Genomic DNA, 27267 nt, shown 5'->3' with positions numbered 1-27267 from the left:
GCGCCACCCCCTCTCTCCAGCCACCCCCTCTATGACCAATGGATATATTCATGCATAGCCTCCATGTTGAGGGAGGAGAGAGAGGAGAGAACTGCTGCTCTCTGGCACAGCGCTGGATTGTGATCGGGCAGTATTTAGGTGGGGCTGGAGGGGAGCTGAATACAGAAGGTGTTTTTACCTTAATGTAGAAAATGACTTTACATGCAAAAGTGCCACATTTGGCACCTTTTTTTTGGGGGGGGGGGGGGGTAACTGTTTTATAGCCATTGAACTATATGCTGGGTGCTCAGTATGATCCTGCACCTTCAAGAAGGGGTGGGCTTCCCTTCAGACCATCTGCCCCCCACCTATCCATCAGAATGCATGTGCTTCCACTCTGGAGTCACTCATCAGTTAGTGATAGGAACTACAGATACCAGGGTGCCCTGGCGAGGCTCTGTAGCTTACGCATGCATTTGAAATGCATGCAGACTAAATCCCTGTTTTTAACGCATACTGTTAAACAGGTTGATTCCGTGGTTTGTGGGCTGGTCAGTAAGTAAGCTTGTTTTTTTCCTTTGATTTATCCTTGGCCTTGTTTATACCTGTCCCCACTTCCTTTTGGACCGCTCCACAATGCTTCACTGCCAGTTCCCCTTACAGGCTACAGTGGCGGCAGCAATTGAGAGCCGATGGAAACATTGGCTGGGGTGCTGACATTGCTGGATTCCAGGACAGATAAGTGTCCTAATATTAAAAGTTAACTTGAAATTTTTGCATAGGGGGGTTGGGGAGCATGGACTGGAGCACTGCTTTCACAAAATCCTAGGTTGTTTTGTCTCTGGCAGAGTTCAGTCATTGGGGCATAAAACTGATCTGACATTTTAGAGTCTTTGGCTCCCAAGGAAAAAGTCTCTTGACTGAATTCTTCATTTTATTGATAAAAGAGAGCTTCTAAGCTACAGTTGTAACAGTTTTTTGTGGCCCTTCTAGAAGATATCACTGAGCCTCCCCCCACCCAATCACAAGGGTTAAGGGATGGGAAGTAGGAATGCTTCTGTTGATTGATCCTGCTGGAAAACCAGCATTCAATCAGTGCACAATACCAATGGCTGCAACGCTGATCTGTCGATTCTGATAGAGGTGGAGTCCTTGCTTGTGTGGATGAGGAGATATGTGAGTTTTTTTTTTCATTCAACCTGCTGGTTGAATGAAAAAAAAAACCTCAAGTTAGTTATGAGGCTTTTCCTAGGTGTGGATTCCTCATAAAGAGTAATGTACCCTCTTGCCTTGCTGTACCTCCCACAATGCGGTTATTGATTCATTATACAGTAGAGTAGGCGTATTTTATAAAGATATCTAAATTATAGCTGGGGTTATGAAAATGATGTAGAAGTTAGCCTGCATTCAAAGGTGTTCAGTCAGTAAATGTTAATTCAGTTTTTCACTGCTTGCTAAAATTTGGTATGTTGTTAAGCCTGCCCAATGGGCTGTTAGCTTGGATGTAGACTAACGTATGTTAATTGATATAATTGCTTAGGCCTAGTTTTCCAGATTTTAGCCTTAAAGTGGATGTAAATCAAATTCATGAAACTTGAGCTGGGCACATATATCTGCAGGGTTTTCTTATCTCTCTTCAAAGCACTAAGTCCCATAGCTGTCTCCTGCTGCGTTCTTCTGTTATCAGCATGAGAACTACTGACAAGGTCTCTGAGACAGGAGCCTGTAGTTTATGTCAGGGGGGGAGCTGTAAATAGATTACCACAAAGCTGAACGAGTCACAAGCACCCTCTGCATGTGTGTGGAGGGGGTGTATGTCTTTCCTCCAATCAGCTGTCTCACAGTATATAGCAAGAATCCACACCCACAGGTAATTTAGGAAGTGAAAATTCTAACAGGATGTACACTTTCTAAACAGTATATAAAGCTGAAGACAGCAGATATACAGTATCTCACAAAAGTTAGTATACCCCTCACATTTTCGTAAATTATGTCACCTCGTGTATGTGGTTGGAGATCCAGGAAGTGTGGGTTGTCCGAGTGTGTGCCGGCCGGCGCACCAGACTTTAGACTTCTAAATATCTTCAATATTATAAGTTCAATTGCTGTTTTTATTTATGGAAGTTTTTACACTATTTGAGCATTTATCTTTTTTTATGCTAACCATAATGCCAACGAGTTCTGGTCCATATGGGATGATATGAGCGCTGTGTGCACCATCTAAGGCTTGGGAGCGTGCAATAAGGAGACCAGTAGAAGTATCGGAGGGTCTGGGAGATATATATCAGTGCATGCCTTTGTGACCCTCTGTAATGGGGGGTCATATAGTTCCGGTAAGAAGTGAATCTTCACATAACGGTGGTGGACTGAGCACGTTTTACAGTTGAAAGATTGGATTTGTCTCCCTTCACTGATGGACTTTGACATTTATATTTATATTTATATTTATTGTGTATAATTTATAATTTATTGTGTATAATTTGCACGGGTGCAGGTTTCACATTTTTCATTTACGTATTTGTATTTATTTTTATGTTTTTTTATTTTTAGGTGTTTAATCATTTATTAATCTGTCCTATACTATTAATTTTGTGGGAACTCTTGTTTATCATTTGATGCCAAAAATGATCACTAGTTTATATATGGTATAATATTTATGTTTGATCATTTTAGCACATTGGGTTCATGCATCAGATGAGCGCTGTTCTTTTTTGAATCAGGCAGCGTGATTCTGATTAATGTTTGTATTATACACACATTTGAAATTTTGGTGTGTGAGCGGTATAGCGCAACTTTTTTTCTTTTTCCATAACTTTTCATGTGACAACACTGAAGAAATTACACTTTGCTACAATGTAAAGTAGTGAGTGTACAGTAATTAGTCAGGAGGGTCCAAAAACGCATAGCCCTATACTCACCAAAGGCTAAATCAGAATACCACGTGCCTGATACTGGTTCATGCCTGTACATACTTCTGCATTTATGTTTCAGTTGACATTATTAATGGATATTGGGGGATCTTTGGTGACACATTCCCCCCATCCTGGCCATGTCTGCCCCCGTTTTCACTCTGTTGGGTTGGTTTTTCCTCTGCCTCCTCAGCTCCTGACCTGGACACTCATTACTGCCGCCTCTGGGTATCAAGCAATAGGTAGTCTGATCTAGCCTTTGGTGAGTATAGGGCAATGCATTTTTGGACCCTCCTGACTAATTGTCACAATACCATGTCTGTGTTGACAATTATCTGGTTTATTATACCCTTTACAGATGTACTACACACACATCTACCCCTGTTAAAACGAGCATGATCTTGCAAAACGGTATACTTGGTATACTTGTTATGCCCGTGTACTCTGCAATTTACATTTTATACCATGATATGTGTAATGACATTTTTAACTGTATGTATCATTTCAGTGGCTTGGCTATGATTCATGTTTATGCTTGCATGACTATTTTAATTCATTTTCAGACTGCATTTACTCTGTCAATAGTTGGCTAACCGCATTCACTTCATTGAAAGTCCCCGGGCGATTCCTTGTTTTTTGTTGCATATATTGGGATGGAGGTGGTTTGCGGGTGACACCAGACCTTTTCCTTTTTGTAAATTGGGACCAAAGTGTCTATATTTTGTGTGGTCACCATTATTTTCCAGCACTGCCTTAACCCTCTTGGGCATGGAGTTCACCAGAGCTTCACAGGTTTCCACTGTCCTCTTCCATTCCTCCATGATAACATCACGGAGCTGGTGGATGTTAGAGACCATTATGCTCCTCCACCTTCCATTTGAGGATGCTCCACAGATGCTCAATAGGGTTTGGGTCTGGAGACATGCTTGGCCAGTCCATCACCTTTACCCTCAGCTTCTTTATAAAGGCAGTGGTCGTCTTGGAGGTGTGTTTGTGGTCATTTTCATATTGGAATACTGCCCTGTGGCCCAGTCTCCGAAGGGAGGGGATCATGCGCTGCTTCAGTATGTCACAGTACATGTTGGCATTCATGATTCCCTCTATGAACTGTAGCTCCCCATTGCCAACAGCACTCAAGTAGCCCCAGACCATGACACTCCCAACACCATGCTTGACTGTAGGCAAGACGCACTTGTCTTTGTACTCCTCACCCGGATGCCACCACACACGCTTGACACCATCTGAACCAAATAAGTTTATCTTGGTCTCATCAGACCACAGGACATGGTTCCAGTAATCCATGTCCTTAGTCTGCTTGTCTTCAGCAAACTGTTTGCGGGCTTTGTTGTGCATCATCTTTAGAAGAGACTTCGCTCTGGGAAGACAGTCATGCAGGCCAATTTGACCAATCCCCTTTAGCAGAATATCAGTCTGTCCCCGATGTTTATCCTGGAGAGAAGTGGCTTCTTTGCTGCCCATCTTGACACCAGGCTATCCTCCAAAAGTGTTTGCCTCACTGTGCATGCAGATGCACTCACACCTGCCTGTTGCCATTTCTAAACAAGCTCTGCATTGGTGTTGCTCCAATCCCGCAACTAAATCATCTGTAGGAGACAGACCCTGACTTTCTTGGACACCCTGAAGCCTTCTTCACAGCAGTTGAACCTCTCTCATTGAAGTTCTTGATGATTCAATAAATGGTTGGTTTTGGTGCAATCTTAGTAACAGCAATATCCTTGTCTGTGAATTCCTTTTTGTGCAAAGCAATGATGACTTCACGTGTTTCATTGCAGGTAACCATGGTTAACAGAGGAAGAACATTGATTTCAAGTTCTTTTAAAGCTTCCAGTCTGTTATTCTAACTCAATCAGCATTACAGAGTGATTTCCAGCCTTGTCCTTGTCAACGCCGACTCCTGTGTTAACAAGAGAATCACTGACATGATGTCAGCTGGTCCTTTTAGGGCTAAAATGCAGTGGAATGTTTTTTTTTTTCAGTGATTACATTGATTTCCATTGCAAAGAGGGACTTTGCAATTATTGCAATTCATCTGATCACTCTTCATAACATTCTGGCGTATATGCAAATTGCCATCATAAAAACGGAGGCAGTAGAGTTTGTGAAAATTAATATTTGTGTCATTCTCAAAACTTTTGGCCATGACTGTAGGCAACAAATACATTTATTTGGTGAGCATAGAATTTGCTTCTTTGCTGCACAATCATATGTGCATATCTACTAATAAATCTGATCTTTGATTGTTTCATATGGCAAGATATGCTGTAACATGTTTTATGCACCAGCCTAATACACTGGAGACTTGCTCTCTAGAACACTTTTGTCCTTTCCATTGCGTTAGAAAGTTTACAGCATGCGTATCACAAGCAAGCAAGAGTTGGCCCTGAGAATAACGAGTAATGGAATCTTCATATCCAACTAAAGCAGTGCTGCTTGCAGGGCACTACCGATTGACAGAGGGAGGAAACACTGCCTTTTCCGAGTGTCTTCAGAAACATCTGCATGCAGAAGTATCTGTTAAGCTTTCTTGAAATGTAAGGTATAGTGGCAGAAGGAGGCTCTGTGATGACGAATTGTAAGAGATGCCATCATTTCTGATGGCAGCCCTTTACATGCTACTCACCATTTGCCCAAAAGATTTTTGGAGACTGGCATCATTCCTTTTAACAGGAAATCACCTTTGCTTAATAATCACTTCAAATTGATTGACAGACAGAATTTGCAGTTTCAAACACACATTAACACTAATGCCGCGTACACACGAGCGGACTGTATGGCGTACTTAGTCCGTCGAAACACATTTCAGCGGACAATCCGCTCGTGTGTGGGCTTCAGTGGACTTTTTCAGCGTGCAGTCCGGCGTACTAAGAATTTCGGATTTTTCTAAATTCTGTCCGTCGTACTTTGGTTTCAGCGGACAATCCGCTTGTCAGTATGCTAGTTCGACGGACTAAGAATGGCGCATGCCCAGAAAGGATTTACACGGCGGAAGGGTGCTTTGCTGTGTCTTGGACTTCCTATTTCTAGTCCCGTCGTACGTGCTGTACACGTCATCGCGCAAGCTTTCGACGGACTGTTTGTGCATCCGTGTGTGGTAAAGTGCATTCAGTCGAAAGTACGACGGACTGTCCGTCGGATTGTATGACGAACTAAGTACGCCATACAGTCCGCTCGTGTGTACGCGGCATAACACTACTACACTGGGATAACTAAATACAACTTTATTACGACTTTGCAACTCTGTTACATTTCAATAGGTGCTAATTCGGAAAACATAAGTGAATGATCTTTAAAAACTATAGCTTTTTTTATTTTAATGATGTTAATCACAAAATATATTAGATGAAAAAAAGGAATTACTGTAGTTTCCATTTAGCATATGTGGTATAGAATTCAAACTGATCCATTTTTTTCATCTAATATATTTTGTGATTAGCATCATTTAAAAAATACATTTTTTATTATAGTTGCTATAGTAAAAATTCTAAAAATGGCTCCCCCTGCAAATAAAATAAAATTAACCACAACTTGAAGGTCACTTAGAATAGAGTTGGGCGACCAGTTTGAGTCAAGTAAAAGTTTGGCCCGAACATCTCCTATTTGCTCGCCAAGTGTCCCACAATGCACTGCACGCTGCACAGTGCATTCCAAGCCCTGATTGGGCAAAGCTTTGCCCAGTCAGGGCACAGTGAATAGCTGGTTGTTAAGGAGCGGGCCAGGAATCCGGCCGCTGCATCCTTTACAATGGATGAGTCATCAGTTATCAACAGGCTTCCCTGCTGAGAGCTGAATGAAAAAAAAGCATTGCTGGCTAAAGAAAAAAGTGAAAAAAAAAACGTTGTGGGGATCCCTCCCAAATCTATACCAGGCCCTTTGGCATGGAATCCCCCTAAAATCCATACAGGACCTTTAACCAAGCATGCAGCCTGGCAGGATAAGAAAGGGGGGGGTGAGTTAGCACCCCTCCTATCCTGAACCATACCAGGCCACATGCCTTCAACATGTGGGGGTGCTCTGCCGCTCTTTCCCAAAGCACCTTCTCCTCGTGTTGATGGGGACAAGGGCCTCTTCCTGACAACCCTGGGCAGTGGTTGTGGGAGCCTACGGGCAGGGAGCTTATAGGAATCTGGAAATGTTAATAAGGGGGCTCCCAGATCTTGGCCCCACATGTGACATACCCCTACCTATTCACCCACAAAAGTGTCAAAAATAAATAAAGACAGGAGGCAGTTTTTGATAATTCCTTTATTAAAAAAATAAAAAGTCCCTTGATGTAGATCGATCGCTAATCATGACACTCGCCGCACCGCTGGACCCCAAAAAAACACTCTGTTCTTGACGAAGGCTAACCACCAAATGCCTCTGCCGTTTGACAGTTCTTAAATAGATAAGGGGCAGGGCCACCTGGTGACATCACCTGGTGTCCCCGTCTCCTTGTGACATCGCCAACTCACCATGCAAGGTCGGTGACATCACAAGGGGCGGGGCCACCAGGGGATATCACCAGGGTGGCCTGCCCCTTATCTATTTAAGAATGATCAAACATCAGTTCAGGCATTTGGTTGTTAGCCTTCGTCACGGGAGGAGCATTTGTTTTTCCCGGGTCCGGTAGTGTGGCGTGCATCATGAGTGACTATTTTTGACATTTTTTGGTGAATGACTACGGATATGTTCCCCATAGTCATTCACATGGGGGGAGGATCTGGGAGCCTCCTTGTTCTTTTTTAATTTTGGTGTGGGGTTCCCCTTAAAATTTATACCAGACTTGAAGGACCTGGTATGGATTTCGGAGGGATCCCCTGCAGTTTTTGTAAACATTTTTGTATTGCCGGAAATGGTATTGTATTGCTGGAAATTGAAATGTCATTTTTTTTCTTTATGAATGTTAGTTTTGCTGCAGCAGGTTCTATACATGGCACAGATGCGCCAATTTACAGTCAGACTAATGGAACCTCCCAGGCACTATATTTAAAGAAATTTTTCATTTAATTGTTTCACTTTAAGCATTATTAAAATCACTGTTCCTGTATAAACAATCTTTTTGAAAAAAAAATTGTATTGATGCATGTCCCCCAGGCCATACCATTTTTATAACCAATAACTTGCATATAAGCCTTCAAAATGGGGGCTTTTGATTTTTCGAATTCAGGTCTGATAGACTGATATGAGGTTCAGGTTCGAACTTTTGTGATGTTTGAGAGTTCTGGTGCAAACCAAACCTAGGGGTGTTCAGCCCAACTCTAAACTTAAATGGTGGCATAAAGGCATGGATACCCACAGAAAACTGAAATTGTGGGTGATGCCGGTACCACCCTTTTACTGATACTGCTGTAACTATTACATCAGGGTAGTTAAAAGTTGCAGCCATCAACAGTTATTAGCTTGTTTAAATGTTGACAGATGTCTTTTTCTGTTCAGTAGAAGTTTCACCTTTTTCTTAATCTCTCCTCTCCATGATCCCCTAGCTTCTTCATAAGCACTGAATCGATGTAGGGGGAATCAGGATGGAGAGCAGTAGGAGGTTATATAAGTTCCATTCGCCAATCTTCTCTGTAATGTCTGATCCCAAAAATACCAGCATTTCCCTGCAGTAGTAGTAGAAGCATCCCTGTCCTAATACAGATTTTCCTACTTCAGCCTGCTTCTCTGCTTCCTTAAAAAAAAAAACATAATATGTTTTTAACACTTGCACAAATTAATTCTTTATATATTTATTTATTTTTATTCTTTGGTATGCATATGGTATCTATGAGGCACTGTGTCTGTTCTGTGGTGATTTGTCATAGCATAACCAGGTATGAAGTTATATTTGCAAAGTGGAACTTCCGCTCATCGGATCCCTCCCCCTCTCCGGTGTCACATTTGGCACCTTTCAGGGGGGAGGGGAGTGCAGATACCCGTCGAAGACAGGTATTTGCACCTACTTCCTGGCATAGACTCCTACGGGAGTCTATGCCGTTTCCTGTCCCGCCCCACTGTCTGCTGGGACACACACGGGTCCCAGAGACAGCGCGGACCATTCCTAGTACGCTGCGCGACTTGCGCATGCGCAGTAGGGAACCGGGAAGTGAAGCCGCAATGCCTCACTTCCTGATTCCTTCACCTAGAATGCCGGCGGCAGCAGCTGAGACCTGAGCGATTGATCGGTCTCGGCTGCCAACATTGCTGGACCCTGAGACAGGTGAGTGTCTATTTATTAAAAGTCAGCAGCTGTAGTATTTATAGCTGCTGGCTTTTAATATTTTTTTGTAGGTGGAATCCCTCTTTAAAGCGGGGTTCCACCCTAAAGTGGAACCTCCGCTGATCGGATCCCTCCCCCCCTCCGGTGTCACAATTGGCACCTTTCAGGGGGAGGGGGGTGGAGATACCTGTCAAAGACAGGTATTTACACCCACTTCCGGGCATAGACTCCCGTGGGAGTCTACGCCATTTCCTGTCCTGCCGCGCTGTCTGCTGGGACACACACGGGTCTCAGAGACAGCGCAGAGAATTCCTATTGCGCTGCGCGACTCGCGCATGCGCAGTAGGGAACCGATTCGCTTCACTTCCTGATTCCCTCACCTAGAATGGTGGCGGCAGCAGCCGAGGGCCGAGCGATCGATCGGCCTCGGCTGCCGGCATCGCTGGAACCCGGGACAGGTGAGTGTCCATTTATTAAAAGTCAGCAGCTGTAGTATTTATAGCTGCTGGCTTTTAATATTTTTTTTTTTTTTGGTGGAATCCCTCTTTAAATGATTACTTCTTAACCACTTGAGGACCGCCGTATTGCCATTGTACGTCAGCACAATGGCACAGGCAGGCATAATCACGTACATCTACGTGATTGCCTTCCAGCGGGTGGGGGGTCCGATCGGACCCCCTCCCGCTGGTTATGGCGGTCCGATTCGGTCCAGGAGCGCTCCGTGATGAGGGGATGGCCGTTGGTTTTCGGCCACCCCCTCTGGATCGCTCCTGGCCAATGAGAAGCTTCCTCCCCTGTGTATTGTTTACACAGGAAGGAGGAAGTGATGTCATTCTCCTCGGGGCGGTCTTTTTGACCGGACTACGAGGAGAACAGTAAAAGTAAGTGTGCACCAACACTACACTGACATGTAGGTACACACAGGCACACAAACCCCCCCCGATCCCCCCCCCCCGATCGCCCCCCGATCGCCCCCCGATCCCCCCCCCCGCCCCCCCTCCCCCCCCAGTCACAGTGTCACTGATTGCATTGATCATTTCTTTACTGATCAATGCATTCAGTGTCAGTTGTGACAGTAAAAACTGTCAGGACAGTTAGTGTTAGGTCCAGGGTAGCCCCCTATCACCCCCCAATAAAGATTTAACCCCCTGATTGCCCCTAGAGTTAACCCTTTCACCCCCTTTTGCCAGTGTCACTAAGCGATCATTTTTCTGATCGCTGCATGTGTCGCTAGTGTCGCTAGGTAGCTAGTTATTTTTTTAGGTTCACCGCCAGGTTTTTATATCGCTAGGTACCCCGATATACTACCCAATAATGTTTTTAACCCCCTGATTGCCGCTAGTTAACCCTTTCACCCCCTTTTGCCAGTGTCACTAAGCGATCGTTTTTCTGATCGCTGCATGTGTCGCTAGGTAGCTAGTTATTTTTTTAGGTTCACCGCCAGGTTTTTATATCGCTAGGTACCCCGATATACTACCCAATAATGTTTTTAACCCCCTGATTGCCGCTAGTTAACCCTTTCACCCCCTTTTGCCAGTGTCACTAAGCGATCGTTTTTCTGATCGCTGCATTAGTGTCGCTACAGTCGCTAGGTAGCTAGTTATTTTTTTAGGTTCACCGCCAGGTTTTTATAGCGCTAGGTACCCCGATATACTACCCAATAATGGTTTTAACCCCCTGATTTCCGCTAGTTAACCCTTTCACCCCCTTTTGCCAGTGTCACTAAGCGATAATTTTTCTGAACGCTGCATCAGTGTCGCTAGTGTCGCTAGGTAGCTAGTTATTTTTTTAGGTTCACCGCCAGGTTTTTATAGCGCTAGGTACCCCGATATACTACCCAATAATGGTTTTAACCCCCTGATTGCTGCTAGTTAACCCTTTCACCCCCTTTCACCAGCGATCACAGTATAAGTGTCACTGGTGACGCTGGTTAGCCAGTTAGTTATTTAGGTTCCCCGTCAGGTTTTTATATAGCGCCAGGGACCCCCATATACTACCTAATAAAAATTTGAACCACCTGATTGCCCCTAGTTAACCCTTTCACCACTGATCACCGTATAAGTGTTACGGGTGACTCTGGTTAGTTTGTTTTTTATAGCATTTTATATTCAAATCCGGAAGGCAGTGCTTGGTTTTCGGGGTCCCGTACGTGGCTAGGCTCCCAAAAAGTCCCCCACATGTGGTATCCCCGTACTCGGGAGAAGCAGCAGAATTTATTTTGGGGTGTAATTTGACTTCTGCCCATAGCATGTGTGAGCAATATATCATTTAGTGACAACTTTGTGCAAAAAAAAAAAAGTTTGTAATATTCCCGCAACTTTTGGCAAAATATAAAATATTCCATGGACTCAACATGCCTCTCAGTAAATAGCTTGGGGTGTCTACTTTCCAAAATGGGGTCATTTGGGGGGGTTTTGTGCTATTTTGGCATTTTATGGCCTTCGAAACTGTGATAGGTAGTGAGGAGTTAAATCAAAAATTTGCACCCTTAGAAATCCTGAAGGTGGTGATTGGTTTTCGGGGTGCCGTGCGCGACTAGACTCCCAAAAAGTCCCACACATGTGGTATCCCCGTACTCGGGAGAAGCAGCAGAATGTATTTTGGGGTGCAATTCCACATATAACCATGGCATGTGTGAGCAATATATCATTTAGTGACAACTTTTTGTAAAAAAAATCTTTTTTTTTTTTTTTTGTCATTATTCAATCCCTTAGGACAAAAAAAATAAATATTCAATGGGCTCAACATACCCATCAGCAATTTCCTTGGGGTGTCTACTTTCCAAAATGGGGTCATTTGGGGGGGATTTGTACTGCCCTGCCATTTTAGCACCTCAAGAAATGAGATCGGCAGTCATAAATTAAAAGCTGTGTAAATTCCAGAAAATGTACTCTAGTTTGTAGACGCTATAACTTTTGCGCAAACCAAAAAATATTCGCTTATTGACATTTTTTTTACTAAAGACATGTGGCTGAATAAATTTTGCCCTCAATGTATGACTAAAATTTAGTTTATTCGATTTTTCTTATAACAAAAAGAAGAAAATATCTTTTTTTTTCAAAATTTTCGCTCTTTTTCCATTTATATCGCAAAAAAAAAAAATCGCAGAGGCAATCAAATACCATCAAAAGAAAGCTCTATTTGTGGGAAGAAAAGGACGCAAATTTCGTTTGGGTGCAATATTGCATGACCGCGCAATTACCAGTTAAAGTAGCGCAGTGCGAAATTGCAAAAAGACCTCTGGTCCTTAAGGTATTTATTGGTCCGAGGCTGAAGTGGTTAATCATACTCCAGAATATTTCAAAAACATTTTTTGTAAAAATTAAGTTATCCTCTAACATAACTGTTTTTATAAAACATAAAATGGGCCGAAGCATCTTATCCTGAATTGAGTAAAAAGTGTACTAAAGCGCTGATATGAACTAATAAATAAATAAATAAATAAATAAGTGACAAATACTAGAAGATGACCAAATAATATAGCTGCAATTATTGTGTATGTGAACTGATATCACACAAAAAGTGTTGTTTATATTTAGAATGTATAATGCGCTAATATTAACCTCCCAATCTAAACCTCCCCTTGAAAAAGTCACGTGTCTAGTGATGAAACCGGCCGGGAGGAGCCAGTGACGAGCAGTGCTGTGTGTGCACTATCGGCGTGTGAGGAGATACCAGCTGTTAGCTGTATGCAAATGACCTTACCATATGTGATTCATTCTGCTGGAAAGTGTGAGTGAAGTTTATCCTTAGTTTATAGGGAATATTCAATATACTATCTGCGCAATGGTCTTTTTCTTTATTGTTTCATACTGTGGAAGTTCTTTGAAAGCCAGAAGCCAGCCCATGCTAATGAACAGCTGTATATATGAACAAGCCATCTATCATTGGGGTTACTCTTTGAAACCTGTCTAAACTCATCAATCACTAAAGACGTTACATTTCTTCACAGCGGTATACTGTCCTATAGAGATATTTGTGCACTATGGTTCATCACGTTATTATATCTCATTTTTATTTCTTTTTTATTGTGTTTAATAATTAACCTTTAGGAGGTTACACCGTGCTATATTGGGAGGTTAATATTAGCGCGTTATACATTATAAATACGTTATAAATATAAACAACATCTTATCCTGAATACATTTATACAAAAGAGAATAAAATCAAGTCTTGCAAGCTAAATAGAAGTTAAAATGCTTATCAAATACAGGTTGATCACTCCAGATGTGGAATGCTCTGCTGCTGTTCAATCACTGCTACCTTTGTGTGCCTAGAAGAAGTTCTAACTGTAATCTAGAAAGGCTCTCAGCAGACCACTCCTAGTCAAATACTACAATCTACTATAAATCCAATATTATAAATCCAGGGACTTAGTCCCCACTTTAATATATGAACTTAATCAGGGTTTTCATTTAAACCAGAAGGAATGAGGCTGCTAAGTACATAAATCCAATACATTTCTCTTTTTAATAGTTTCTTAGATCAAGTCCCTTTATCTTTCATTGGTTTGATGGTGTCAGGGCTGGGCCCAGCCCTTCCCTCTCTGAGCTGGCCACTCAGCTGTCTGCTAATTGCCAGCTCCTATCTCTCCACAGTGACTTACTTGTTGATGATCCTACTCGTCGGTTCTGCCTACTTAAGCAGTCTAGTCCAGATGATCTCTGCCTTCACCTTGGTCACATCTCTAGAGACGCTCTCCTGTGTTCCTGTTAAAGACTTGCTTGGCTGACATTTCTTCTGGCTCCCTGACATTTTGGCTTGTCTGACTATCCGTTCCAGTTCCTGAACTCTGGCTGAGTTTTGACTACGTTTACCTTTTTTTAATTATGATTATCAAAAAAGTGTGGTTAAACTGTACTTCTGTCTCAGTCTGATTCATGGTTACTGACAGTTTACTCCAATGCCAAACTCCTTAAAGTGGAACTAAACCCTCCTACACTTTACAGCCATGGAAGCTGCCATCTTAGCCTCTGTTTGATCTGAAGTTTCCATGATGGTGCATATGTGATCAGTTATGGCACCAACCATTTTATAGCTTGATAGTATGGTTGAGAGCACAAACAACTGTAACAGCTAGCCTTGATAGCATGACTTGAATGTTAACTCTTTTGGGAAACAGTTAAATTAATAGGCTTAGTTCCACTTTAAGTTCCTCAGGGCAGATTGGCAAAGGAGACTTGTGGTTATTTCCCTGCAGTGAGAACATTTTGACTACTTGAAAGCTGGCGGCTGTGAGCCCTTGCTAAACTCAGCATAGGGGTGGCCCAAGATGACAAAAATTACGTAAAATGTGACAAAAAAAATCAATTGCCTCATATAAAGGAATTCTCATAACAAAACATTCCAAATTATGTGCAAATATTAAACATAACTACTAACAAAACAGTGTGCAAATAATAAACATATCCACTAATGCTATAATATGTAAACAGTCCAAACAAAATTCTTGTGAAACTACTACCTTTACAACCTCTTTAAGAAGCAGGTCTTAATGTGCTTTTGCTTCTGGTCCAGCTCTAGATTATTTTCTCCTCTTTTTTCTTATCCTCCTCCTCCAGATATACAGCTCTTTAATACCAGCAGCCAATATTCTCCAACTTTGCCACCATAGGGCATATACCAGATAAACCCACACATAGTGTAAAACCGTTTTATTCCATTGAAAGCAAACAACAACTACTGCGGACTCAGATTAGACAGGCACAATATAGATCATCTCTTTCTAACACATAGAGCACCTCCAGAGCTTCCTCAAGATGCCCAAGCACTCCAACTAGTGAAAGCGACACCACAGACATTAAGCCCCTCCCAACACATTTTGTTTTTTTTGGATGTCGTCAGAGGATGGTCCCTGATGATATCCAGGAAAGAGGAAATGCATCAAACCATCATAGGGCCATTTTTGAAGCTGTATTCTATGAGGGTTTCACTTTGTGGTACCTTCATATATTGTAATGTCAATGGGAGGGTTTAATTCCACTTTAGATCTCTGAGGGTTTCCCTCCCATTAGGCTCTGATGAAGGGGGTATGACCCTGAAAAACACATCTGTCAGTTGGCTCTGATTGTTACACACACTAGCTGCTAAAATCAGCCTCCAGATGTAGAGGGTAGTGGTGGTTGTACACAAGCAAAGTGTCCCTCACCTGGAGTGGTCAATCTGTATTTTATAAGCATTTGACTTTTGTTTAGCTTGTAAGCACCTGTCTTGATTTTCTTTTCTTTTTGAATAAACCTATTTCACAGGGATAAGGAGCTTTGGCCCCATTTTTATGTTTTGTGTGAAACAGATCACCCTGTCTTCAACATGAGCTACTTTTTTTAGAGGAATTTTATATATGCTGGTCATGAGGTAGAAGACTCTGTTGGAATCTGTCAGCGTTGGAAGTTATGAACATAATTGTTTTCATGTATTGAACAAGGTTAAAAGGCTCTTGGCATTTGTTACTTTTGCTGGTGTGCTCATTACATTACAGAATATATTGATGGTAGTATGACGTTGTATCATACTACCGTTAATTTAAAAGAATATAACATGACTGAATGTGAGCTTGCCTGTATTCTGTACTTAATCCAAGTATTGAAAGTGCTTGCAGACAATTGAAATAGTCCTGTAGAGGATGTCAGCACGTTTACAAGACACTGAAGGATGTTAAACACAGATGTCATAAGTGACATTGCTGCGCAGACAAGATCACGCAGCCAACTGTAATACAAAATATTAGACCCGCTGCTTATAGCGAGGCCAGCAAGACAGCGAATATATTAAATAGTTTCCATGAAAGTAATTTCTCATGCAGAATCACACCAGTACCTATCCATCAAATGAGCAATATTCATAAGTATACATGTCAGAGCTAAGCCTTTATTACTATTATGTTCTTGGGTTTTCTGCTTCCGGAAACATCCCTTCTGTAATTTATGCAAAGGAAGTAAGTCATAACCTTGGAATTTTAGCTTGTACAGTATGCAGAATTTCACATTGTTCATTTTACTCACCCTCCATTAAATTTACAGTTGAAATTAATTGTGGATTTTTTTTAGTGATCGATACTTTTGGGGATATTTATACAAAACTTACATAGCAATTTGCCCAATTATGTGACATAAATTGTTATGAAGTGATTTCTTATGCTGGATGAAAATACTGCATTTGGCAGCCAGATGTTGCTAAGAATTATGGAAAATTCTTATGATACTTAGCACCACTGACTGGCCAAATGTGGCATTTTCCATTTTAAATCATTAAAAAACACTCGCCCAGCAAAGGAAATAGCATAATATTTACTTTTTTGTCCCATTTACACAGAACAAATGTATTTTACATTTACTGGATGAATTGCTCTGTGGGTTTTTAATAAATATACACTTTGTGTTGCACAAAACCAGAGGGATTTTTTGTGCTGATTATTAGGGATGAGATGAGTTTTTGTTCAGACCAAACATTGACTATTCAGACATTCATCCAGTTGCTGAATGTTTAGGGTGTTTGGCATTGACGAACATGACAGCTATCTGCAATGGTTGCTAGGGAAGTAGTGGATGTCTACACCCATTGCGTCCTTAGCAACCACTGACATCACCATCCACCTGCCACCACAGCTGCAACATCCGATCATGCTTTGCTGTTTTTTTCTGCCTTCCTCTGGATCAACTGTGGTTATAGGATTGTGTATATAGGATTGTACATTTTTTTTTTGCTTTTTTCTTTCCTTTTATTGGTTGAACTGGATGGACTTGTGTCTTTTTCAACCAGACTAACTATATAACTTTCATGGACGGGAATCTCTTACCATTTAAGTGAGTTAGCCAGGTGGAATCAGTGGTTACATAGTTACATAGTTAGTAAGGTTGAATAAAGACACCAGTCCATATAGTTCAACCTGAGTGAGTGTCTACAATTGTCTCTATCCCTGTACATTGCACACTCACATCAGTCCATACCCTCAAGAAGCCCACAATCCAAGGTCCCCATTCATATACTAGGGCCAATTTTGGACAGAAGCCAATTAACCTACCTGCATGTTTTTGGAGTGTGGGAGGAAACCAGAGTACCCGGAGGAAACCCACGCAGGCACAGGGAGAACATGCAAACTCCAGGCAGGTAGTGTCACTACACCACTGTGCCGCCCACCTACATCACTGTGCTGCCCACAAACATAATATAAGTGCAGGCATAAGTTTTAGAACTTACACATGGTTATGGACTCCTTTCCTGACCCATATTAACAGAGATGGGACAATCAAGAAACACTTGGTCATTTAGGATAATGGGAGCAAGGCATAGGTTCACCCATACCCGCAGGTGTTTGACTTCTTTCCTTGCGGATGAACAGAGTGAAAGATGAATACATGCTTCTGGGGAGAGGGATAGTTTCGTGATCCTTTTCTTTTGGCCTGAAAGTCCAAAAGAGGGAGCCACCTTGTAACTAGTTCAGCCTAACATATCTTGTATACATGTATTTTGTATTGTATGTAATGTCCCCATCTATGCAGGAGAGAGTGTAAAATGCCAACTGTGTATATGCAAACTTTAGAGAAAGTCAGCCTCCAGATAGTAAGACTAAAGGGTACACATTACAGTTTTTTTTCGTGCAACCCCAAGGATTGCACAAAAAAAAACCTGACATCTCCAGTGGGGAGCCACTGGACTACCCTTGCATAGTTAGTACTGCGGCTCCGCTCTGGAGCTGTCAGTTTTTTTTTTTGTTCTGACAGGGGTGTGCCCTCTCTCCCACCAGAACACTCCGATCAGAGCTTGCTGCCATTGGCTGAGAGCGCTGATCAGGAATAGTCAGCTGCTGGTTCTCCAGCATGCACAACCAACAGAAGTTGGACAGACCGATATATACACAAGCAGAATGTTGGCTGGTATTTTTTGTACCTGCACATGTCTCCCAACATTCTCCCTGGATGTACAGGGCTTTACTCTCAATAAAGTTGGCCTTATTCGCATACACATGTTGAGACTTTAGCATTCCTCTTTTATAGGACCAGGGCAGAATGATCATAAACCAACCTGCACCAGAATATGCAGTATGTATAGCACAGGACACTTTACAAATTAAACAGAATCTGACTAGATCTATTTACTAGACCAATGTTTTCCTAGTTCTGTCATGTGTGCTAAATAGACATGTGCAAAAGGAAAAAATTTGTTTAGTTTCATTTCGTTTTAATTCGTTAATTCATTAATTTCGTTTAGTTATATTCGTTAACTTCCTTAAATTCGTTTTCGGATTTCGTTTAGTTTTCTACCGAATTCGAAAAATCGGCCACAATCGAAAATATTTCAACGAAATTCGAAAATATTTCTACCGGATTCGAAATGATTTCAACATGATTCGACATTATTTCAACCACATGGGCCATGTATCTCGGGGTCACTTGGTGCTAGAAACTCGCTAGTACTATTGTGTTTGCATACCAAATTTGGGGTTTCTAGCTATAAGTGACCCCAAGATATGTGGCCCCAAAATCGGGTCGCAAAATGTTATTAGTTAATAGAGCAGAGAATGACATTTTGCGACCCGATTTTGGGGCCACATATCTCGGGGTCACTTATAGCTAGAAACCCCAAATTTGGTATGCAAACACAATAATACTAGCTCTACAGCATATCCAAATTTGGAGTGTCTAGCACCAAGTGACCCCGAGATACATGGCCCTAAAGTCGGGTCACAAAATATTTTCGAATGCGGTTGAAATAATGTCGAACCATGTTGAAATCATTTCGAATGCAGTTGAAATAATGTCGAATCATGTTGAAATAATTTCGAATGCGGTTGAAATAATTTCGAATCATGTCGAATTCATTCATTATATTTCTTTCGTATTCGTTGTAATTTGTTATTTTTTTATTCGGACATTCGGATGCATCCCAATGTCCGAAAGATGCAAAATTCGGCCGAATTTCGATTCGTTACGAAACAAATTGCACAAGCCTAGTGCTAAATGAGGTTGTTATATTTCACTATAGCTTTAAAAACAGGTTAACCTTACCAGTGTGCATATTGACAATGTAAAAAGCCAAACAATAGCTAGCATATAATGTTTTGCAAATGCCAGTATCTCTGCACAATATAGTCTATCCTACTATTTATCTCTTTTGCTCGTTTACACCATGGTATGTTGCTATACAATGGTGAAATTTGCGATTTAGATCAACTCCATCGAAAAATAACAAAAAAAAAACATTTACAGCCAGTGAAAAGATAAAATAACAAAAAAAAAAAGCTTTTGGTTAAAGTATTGGTTTCAAACTAAAGCTTTTCCCTGCGGTACTTTTTTCTGCTACTAGATGTCCTCAGTCTGATTGTCAACCCACTTCCTCTGAGCTCAGGTCATCTTGGATCTGTCCCAGCCTCTGATTAGACACTGAAAGAAGTGTAACACTGACCCCCGAAGGAGCTGCTGAATGTGTTTGGGCCTGTACTCTGCTAGTGAACCCCCACTGACTTGGCTCAGTCCCCTTGACACAGCTGTGGTGCAAAGTTGGTGTGGAGCTAAGGGTGAAAGATAACCCCACAATATACAATATAATAACAGTATACCTTTGTTATTACCTGGGTATCCAATGGCTCCACCTGCTGGTAAAAGGAACAATACTCCACACCCAAGTACTTAACCAGAAACATATTTTTACTGGGACTTGTATTGAGTAATGTAAAATAGTAATTACAACATTTGCGCTGTCACATAAACATAACGTAACAGTACAGTAGGTATACACAGCAGATTGTACATGTACAGTTGTCTTAAATGATCCCTGAGAATGTGGCTCCAATTGGGACTGGGGCTCGGAGTGACTACGCCTTACTCTGGGCAACTTCCCACTTCCAGTGCACTCTTGGTGCATACAAAAATGCAAAGGCAATAATTAAATATAACACCACTATAAGGGAGCTCCCCCTACTTTAATAGGATGCAAGGCCTTGCAACAGCAGATGCAGTCTCTTTAGTCCTAATTTTTCTGCTAGCTATTGGTCTTGTGACAATTTGTAATCCAACAGTAATCCAATTGTAATTCCCTTTGGTGTAATTGCTTTGCAATAACACAGTGCTTGTGTTGTGCTGAATAGGCTTGAGGCCAGTTCAGACTCAGTCTCTTTGTTAGGTTCTCCTCCATGGGACTACAGGTCCCAGCAACACTTTGTCAAAGTCTAGGTGTGTAACAAAGTGTGTAATAAACTGTGGGCAACAACCCTATCACCAAACAGGGTCTGAAGAGTGGAACAGCTCTGCTCTGGTGCACTCAGTCTTGCTTCTAGCCAGCTGGCTTCATCACACCGCTCTGCTCTGCAAGATGATCCGGGTCCCTCTGATGGCTCCGACAGGTGTCTCTGGATCCTTCCCTATCCGGTCACTCAGTCTCTCCAGCGATCAGGTGGATGGCAAAGTCTATATACACGTTCTGTTCTGCAGTAGCTGTAGGCTGTGCTCTCTGGAGACCTCCTCACAGATCCCCACAGGCAGACCATGTGTCCAGAAGAGAAAGAAAATGGCCACGCGGGCCCTTTTATGGCCTACCCAGCATGCAGTTCAGTACAGGGTGATCATGGGTAGGTCACCTGGCATTCTGGGTAAATAGGTCACAATAAAATGTAAACAGAACATTCACTTCCTGTTATCTTTCTAGTGCTTGGAAAAGGAAAATCATTCAAGTCTGTTTCCTGTTTTTGGTCACTAGATGGTGCCAAATACTAAAGAATAACACTGTCCATTGGCTTACATTGCATTAACATTAACATTGCATTAGTTGGCAAAAATGCCAGCGCTACAGAAGGAACAGTGCAGTGATGAGCTCATCTCTGTGTCAGGTTGCTTTCTCTTCCAATCTGCATTCTTCTTATCAGCACATGAACTGATTGGGTAATGCCAGGTTGAATTCAGGTACTTACACTCCTTGCATTTAAAAAATACATTTAATTATGTATTTTACTTCATTTTTACTTCATTAATGTGTGTCTTTTATATCTGCCTGGAGTTCATTCAAGTTGTTACAGTATTCAGTAATTACATTATTTGATGACATTATTTAAACTTTCAACAAACTTATATCTAATGTGGATTTGCAGCAGTGATCTTGCACTCATATTGCTTAGCTGTGAACTCCTCCTGAACTTGAAATCAATTATAAGAAGAACTACTTTGAGAAGTTGCGCTTTCCAAAAATACAGTTCCTCCAATTCTATTCAAACACAGTAGCTTTCTGACAAGAACTTTACCTGATAAGGCAAAGTGCAACGTACTGTACAGAGAAATCTAGTAACCAATCATATGTAATTTTTAAAAACAAAATAGTCTTCTGTTAATTCATGGAATACACATATGGCATTGAGTGGTATTTGGACTGTGTGCTACAGCTAAAGTCAGAAGCTAACATCTTTACTCTTTTACTGCCAGAGACATTTTTGCTTTTTTTGCACACATATTAAAATGCACATTTTTAGGCTTGAAGATTAGATAACACCCCGCCCCCCCAAGAAATATATATTTTCTGAAAGCAGATACCCTAGGAAAAAAATAGTGACAATTGCAATTTTTATATTACATGATATCAGTACACATGTTTATAAAACCTATATTTTTAGTAAAAAAAATAGTAAAGTTAATATTAATGCACACAAACATTATATTATCCAATTCTGGTAATTTTATAATTTTATATAAGATAAAATGTAATCAAGTAAATAGATACCAAATATGGCACACTCTAAAATTGTGTGACAACAAACTTGGGTACCTAAATTTGCCCATAGAAGCTTTAAAGGTGGTTAGTTTAGAGTTAACCATGAACGATGGCCCTGAAATGATTGCTCTTACTGTGGTGTGTTTGTCGATTCCTGACGTGTAGTGCAATCGTCCCTTTCCTATGAAGGTGCATTTGCTGTTTATGTTTTTACATAATATGCATGTAAATGGGGCAGTATTGTTATTTTTGTACATAAATTATATAGCAGCAACAGTTAGTGCAGCACTTTACAACATAAAGTGTGACAGTGCAGTTACAATACATTTTAAGACAAGAGGATGAGAGCTTACAATTTTACAAATAAGCATTACTTAGCATGCATAATATTCCTAATATGAATACATATATTTAATGCTTGGTCCAATTTAATATTAAGACAACATTTCTAGTTGTATATGAAAAAAATATATGTAACTGAAATTGCAGTGGGCAAATCAAAATGTATAGTTATTTATTATTATATATTGTATTTATGAATCTGCCCATAGAAAGGGGCAGTGAGATGTGCACATAAAGTCAAGCCACTCCCAGGCAGTAGAATCAGCTGGAGTGACTATGAACAGAAATGTTCTGCTCAGCATTCATTTGAATGAATATTTGGGTGGGAAGTTAATGAGCAGTGCTGGTGGATGTCACCAAAGCCAAGACAACGGGTTTCCTAAAAGGGGCAAGTGATGTTTTCTCTGTTAGTGACTTTTCAGATGAGTCTTCCCATAAATATAAAAACTTTACCTTTCAACTCTTTGAGTATGTTTTGAATGTTAATATTATAGAGACATGTTTATTAAATCTGAAATTTCTATGATTTGATTTTATAGTGTTGTTTATTCCTTGAAATAATATGGTTCAAAGCTGGTGGCTAAATATAAAACTGTTCGGGGGAATCTTTCCAAAAATTCTCACCTTTTTTTGACTTAAAGCGGAGTTCCACCCAAAAGTGGAACCTTATATGCTTCCTCCCCCCCTCCAGTGCCATATCTGGCACCTTTCAGGGGGAGGGGAGAAGGGGTACCGTGGCACCATTCCTTAGAAGTTTGGCCCCCCTCCTCCACCACCGGGCCAGTATGAAAGCGCAAACATGCGCAGTAGAGAACCAACTCTAAAGCCGAAAGGCTTCACTGCTGGGCTCCTAAACATGAATGGCGGCGGCAGCACCATGAAGAAAAAGTAAATGTGTGGTATCCTACTACATATTTCACAGCAAATAATCAGCAGTCATATAACAATATTCTGATTATTATAAGAAGAAAACGAATTGGTTGATATTAATAAGGTTTATATATAGTCTACAAATTCAAGGGTGGGCAAACTGTGATCCTCCAGCTATTGTGGATGCTTGTACAGTGCCTTGAAAAATTATTCATACCCCTTGAAATGTTGCACATTTAGTCATGTTACAACCAAAAATTGAAACGTATTTTATTGGGATTTTATGTGATAGACCAACACAAAATGGCACATAATTGTGAAGTGGATGGAAAATGATAAATGGTTTTTAAACCATTTTACAAATAAATATCTGAAAAGTGTGGTGTGCATTTGTATTCAGCCCCCTTTACTCTCTTTACTCTTTACTAAATATAGTGGAACCAATTGACTTCAGAAGTCAAAGTATGTTTCAAAGCTGATGGCTAAATATAAAACAGCTCAAGGCAATTTTTACCAAATTTCTCACCTTATTTCAACTTAAAGCGGAGTTCTACCCAAAAGTGGAACCTTCGCTTATATGCCCCCCCCCCCCCCCCCCACTGCCACATTTGACACCTTTCAGGGGGGAGTGGATAATGGGTACCTGTTTTTGAAAGGCATCCTACTTTACTTCCGGGAGACACCGCTGCAGCACTGTCCCTCTGAAGTTTGGCCCCCTCTTCCTTCCTCCGCCAGTAAGAAAGTGCAGAGCGCTCTGTACATGCGCCAAAAGGCTTCACTGCCAGTTTCCCTTAACATGAATTGCGGCAGCAGCACCTGTGAGCCAATCCAAAAATTGGCTAGGGTGCTGATATTGCAGGAACCCTGAACTTACCTAAGCGTCTTAATATTGAAAGTACAGAATTTGTAGCTGCTGACTGTTAATTTTTTCACGAGGGAGCAAAACTCCTCTTTAAGTGAAATTAATTTTGCAGTTAACTTTTTGTTGCTTTTTGCCTTATTTGACTTTTTTTCTCAAGCCTTGTTTGCACTTATTCATTTCTACACACAATTTTGCATTTTAGGCTCTTACAAAAATAGCAAAAGCAATTATTAAAGTCATTCTTCGTGAACGGGCGCCTTCTGTATCTGTCCTCTATATTTGTCTGCAGACTATGAAAGCGATCAGTTTTAGTTAGATCTAATGGAATTTGCTTGGACTTAAGGCGCATTATCTTTGGATATATTAGAAGATATGTTTACTGCTTAAGGCGAGTGGCTCATGAGAGTCTCCGCTGAAAAATCCCTGATGCTGGTCCCGCACATTGCATTTCAGCAAATCAGTCAGAAAAAGAAATGAATCATCGCACTTTAGGCTGCAGCAATATTCTTATTTATTGGCTAGCAGCAGGGGTCACCTCTGACATGTTTTTCACAGAAAAATGCTTTTTAAACAGCTATCTTTCCTTTTACAATGTATAGTATATACTATATATAAATATATGTGGTATTTTTGGATATAGTTCTGATCCCTATTTTGATAGTCCCAAAGAAACGCATCGTGTTGCCCTGAGAGAAATAGACATCGGTAACAGTAATAAAAAATATTCCATCCTGCACTTTGCAATCTGCATAGATTCTGTAGGTGACACTGCTGAATCTGCATACATCGTTCTCATCTAGTTGCTTACCTTCTGTAATTTTATTATACTGAATTATGTGCGCACATAATTTGCAGCTCCAGGCACCAAACTTGAGAACCATGTGAACCTTCAGCCTTGCCGATTATCTTTGTCATTCTGTATCTTACAAATATCTGTCCTTGATAAATCGTGCATTTTCTGTCCTTGACCTTGCCCCTTTAATTCAAAATACCGAGGCTTTGCCAACAGGAATAACATTGTGCCTTCAATCATTTCTCTTTCCATACAGCCCTTCATAGACTGATCTTTACTGGGAAGGAGTTTTGCTGCCTGAGTTCTTGCTGGATTAAGTCTCCAGAGATTGATTTAGCTATAGATACCACCTATCCTTATTAAGAGACGAAGTCATGAGGAAAATGAAACTGCAAACTCTCCTGGAATATTAATTATCATAAGATTCATGTAGTTCCAAACTGCACTAAATGCTCTGTAACACAGCACCTTTGGGCTTATAGAAAATGAAGAAAAGTAAATGTGTGGTACCCTACATAATATTTCACAGCAAACAATCAGCAGTCACATAACAATATTTTGTTAATTATAAGAAAAAAACAAAACAATTGATTGATAAGGTGTATATGCAGCCTATAGGATCAGGGGTGGGCAAACTGTGGTTCCCCAGCTATTGTGCCTCTGCCTCTGGGAGTCCTGCCTGTACAGTGGCTTAAAAAAGTATTCATACTCCTTAAAATTTTCCACATTTTGTCATGTTACAACCAAAAACATGAATGTATTTTATTGGGATTTTATGTGATAGATCAACACAAGTGAAATGGAAGGAAAATGATAAATGGTTTCTGAAATTGTTTATAAATACAAATCTGAAAAGTGTTGGGTGCATTTGTATCCAGCCCCTTTACTCTGATACCCCTAACTAAAATCTAGTGGAACCAATTGCCTTCAAAAGTCACCTAATTAGTAAATAGAGTCCACCTGTGTGTAATTTAATCTCAGTATAAATACAACTGTTCTGTGAAGCCTTTAGAGGTTTGTTAGGGAACTTCCGTGAACAAACAGCATCATGAAGGCCAAGGAACACACCAGACAGGTCAGAAATAAAGTTGTAGATAAATTTAAAGCAGGGTTAGGTTATAAAAAAACATTCCAAGCTTTGAACATCTCACGGATCACTGTTCAATTTCATCATCTGAAAATGGAAAGTGTATGGCACAACTGCAAACCTACCAAGACATGGCCGTCCACCTAAACTGACAGGCCGGGCAAGGAGAGCATTAATCAGAGAAGCAGCCAAGAGGCCCTTTGTAATTCTGGAGGAGGTGCAGTGATCCACAGCTCAGTTGGGAGAATCTATCCACAGGACAACTATTAGTTGTGCACTACACAAATCTGGTCTTTATGGAAGAGTGGCAAGAAGAAAGCCACCATTGAAAGAAGGCCATAAGAAGTCACATTTGCAGTTTGCAAGAAGCCATGTGGGGAACACAGCAAACATTTGGAAGAAAGTGATCTGGTCAGATGATACCAAAATTTAACTTTTTGGCCTAAAAGCAAAACGCTATGTGTGGCGAAACACTAACACTGCACATCACCCTGAACACACCATGAAACATGGTGGTGGCAGCATCATGTTGCAGGGATGCTTTTTTCAGCAGGGACAGGGAAGCTGGTCAGAGTTGATGGGAAGATGGATGGAGCCAAATACAGGGCAATCTTAGAATAAAACCTGTTAGAGTCTCCAAAAGACTTGAGACTGGGGCAGAGGTTCACCTTCGAGCATGACAACATACAGTCAGAGCTACAATGGAATGGTTTAGATCAAAGCATATTCATGTGTTAGAATGGCCCAGTCACAGTCCAGACCTAAATCCAATTATAAATCTGTGGCAAAACTTGAAAAAAAAAATTGCTGTTCACAGACGCTCTCCACCCAATCTGATGGGCAAAAATGTCACTCTCTAGATGTGCAAAGCTGGTGACTTGCAGCTGTAATTGCAGCAAAAGGTGGTTCTAAAAAGTATTAACTGAATTGTCTGGGGGGCTGAATACAATTGCATGCCACATTTTTCAGATATTTATTTGTAAAAAAAATCCAAACCATTTATCATTTTCATTCCACTTCACAATTATGTGCCACTTTGTGTTGGTCTATCACATAAAATTCCAATAAAATACATTTAAGTTTTTGGTTGTAACATGACAAAATGTGGAAAATTTCAAGGGGTATAAATATTTTTTTAAGGCACTGTAACTGTCCGCCTTCCCATCATCCCTTTGCCTCTGGGAGTCATGCATGGAACTGTCAGTCTTGCAGTGCCTTATTGGACATGTAGTTCCAAAACATTACTAAATATTCTTTCTCTCAAAAGATTTGCATACAAACATCTATGTGTACATTGGGTGAATATGCATATTTGTACCTATGAAGGAAGAAGGAAGAGCACTCTGCAAACATCTCTGGTACTGGAGCTCAATATAAAACAGGCCCAGGCAGGGGATGCAACCTCATTCGGGGAAGGCCTTCAGTAATGATGCATAATCTTCTCCTAAGCTGGCCACACATGGATCAAAATTTGTCTGATTCAGCAGGCACTGGCTGAATTTTTAACCATATATGGGATAGCTGGTTGTACAC

The sequence above is a fragment of the Lithobates pipiens genome, unplaced genomic scaffold, assembly GCF_037356315.1.
Source record: "Lithobates pipiens isolate NorthernLeopardFrog02 unplaced genomic scaffold, aLitPip1_a1.2 Scaffold_16, whole genome shotgun sequence".
In the NCBI taxonomy this organism is placed as follows: Eukaryota; Metazoa; Chordata; class Amphibia; order Anura; family Ranidae; genus Lithobates; species Lithobates pipiens.
Note: the sequence above shows the minus strand (reverse complement) of the source record.